The sequence below is a fragment of the Aptenodytes forsteri genome, unplaced genomic scaffold (genome assembly GCF_000699145.1).
Source record: "Aptenodytes forsteri isolate BGI_AS27 unplaced genomic scaffold, ASM69914v1 Scaffold354, whole genome shotgun sequence".
Classification (NCBI taxonomy): Eukaryota; Metazoa; Chordata; class Aves; order Sphenisciformes; family Spheniscidae; genus Aptenodytes; species Aptenodytes forsteri.
In genome coordinates, this window is record NW_008795043.1 from 1,169,184 (window position 1) to 1,171,173 (window position 1,990).

Genomic DNA, 1,990 nt, shown 5'->3' on the forward strand with positions numbered 1-1,990 from the left:
CAGAAGGCATTTGTTGATTTATAAAGTTGATGGTGTTTTTGCAGTGTCCTTAAGTAGTTATTAGTTTTAATTAGTATTTATTTAGCTCTCACTCAGTAATGACCAGAAGTCTCCAGCGTACTGAAATGTTGTCTAAGGAAATGACTTAAACTCTTGATATTTCAAACCACTAATTGAAAGATAATTCTGTTAATATATGAAATAATACCTACAGATGTATCTTTGTATTTTTACACTAATTAATTAGATGAAGCTAGTAGCTGGTGAATTAGCCTGCTCAGGTGATACCTTTTTCTTTTTCTTGGTTTTGTTTTGGTGTTTTTTTTAATATTTTGTTTTAGCATTCTGAATTAATTATCTTCATTTTGGTTCATTAAATGCCAATGAAATGAAGCTGTAGACACAAACTGCCACTGTTTAAAAAGCAGTGAAGTTAATGATAGCAATGAATGAACCAAAGTCCAGAGAAGCAGACAGAGGGACTAGTAAACTTTTTCAAGATAGCACCACTCATTCCCTGGTTTAGACATATGTTATATGCGTACATAACAGACTTGGCCAAAAGGAATTGGGTTTGGTTTTTAAAGGAGTATCTGTTTATTTTTCAGAAAATATTTTATCACAGGTGTTATGGTGAGACTGTGTACTAGAGTACACTTTTTTAAAAGGCATTTTATGATTTTTGATCTAATATTTTTCCCAATGTTTCTTAAATATTATTTTTTAAAATAATGACTTCTATGAAAATGGTACATTACTGAAATGTCATGGTATTGGCTTTCTCGATACAAAATGCTGAGGACTTTCTTATTTTCAGGCTTTGAAGTATACGAGCCGTGGCTATGCATCACAGCGTACTTTAAATGTAAGTATAAAGCACCATCTGACTGCAATAAAGTACTATTTTAAATCTGTTTCTTAATCACTGAGGTTTTTAAAAAAGTTACCACAAAAATATCTGCATTGTAGACAATGTGACTTGTGCCCAAGTCACACCTTACTGCAAAATCTGGAATAAAAGTCAGATTTCCTTTTTTATTTTGTTTTGCTAATTGTTAGGTACTGTGGGACAGAATTGGTTAGAAGTGTGTCGGCTAACTTAATGCAACTATCTACCCCTTATTGGAAAAGAAAGCTGATGCCAGCTAATCCCTTTGAGGTTATTTGTATGTTATCCTGCAACTTGCTGTTACAACGTAGAAGATGAGGACAAGTATGTTACTATTGCTGAAGTCAATCATGATGAAGAGAGGGCTACAGAAACAGGCAGACCTTCTGAGTTTTAAACAAGTATAATTTGTCTCTTTTTTTGGTTTAGGTATTTTCTAGTGTTTTGTTCTTTGCTTGTCTCCCTAAATAAAGAACTTGTGGTGAGACCCTGTAAAGCTTTGTGTCTAACTTCCACTGAAACCAGCACAGCTGGAGGCATTTATTGCTGGTTCTCAGTAGCTGTCCAGGGGCAGCCAGAGGTCTGAAATGTGCATCTTTTTTGTGCCAGCTCCTCATGCTACTCTCACAGGGTTAGCAGGTAGACACGTTGATGTAGCACTAAGGCTAAGAGGCAAAATAAGAGTAAATCTGTTTTGAGGGGCTACTAGGTATAGAGCTGAATGTCATACCATGTCTTAAACTACTGCTTATGTGTTGTGCTGGGACCTGGGTGCTTTTGAATATCTCCAAGGATGGAGACTCCACAACCTCTCTGGGCAACCTGTTCCAATGCTCAGTCACCCTCACAATGAAAAAGTCTTTCCTGATGTTCAGAGGGAACCTCCTGTGTGTCAGTTTGTGCCCATTGCCTCCAGTCCTGTGCCTGGGCACCACTGAAAAAAGCCTGGATCCGTCCCTTTTGCACCCTCCCTTCAGGTATTAATATACATGGATGAGGTCTCCCTGAACCTTCCCTTCTCCAGGCTGAGCAGTCCCAGGTCTCTCAGCTTTTCCTTGTATGTCAGATGCTCCAGTCCCTTCATCATCTTTATGGCCCTTC

At 37.7% G+C, this 1,990-nt stretch overlaps 1 protein-coding gene across 1 annotated transcript in view; it reads left to right on the top strand.

The window, feature by feature from the left end:
- The first annotated feature begins 817 nt into the window (after positions 1 to 817).
- ACAT1 (acetyl-CoA acetyltransferase 1) overlaps positions 818 to 1,990 on the top strand; it is a 15,614-nt gene continuing 14,441 nt past the window's right edge. Inside the window, exon 1 of the mRNA XM_019471444.1 lies at positions 818 to 865. The gene's annotated coding sequence lies outside the window, so the exon portion shown is untranslated. The remainder of the gene's footprint in view (positions 866 to 1,990) is intronic.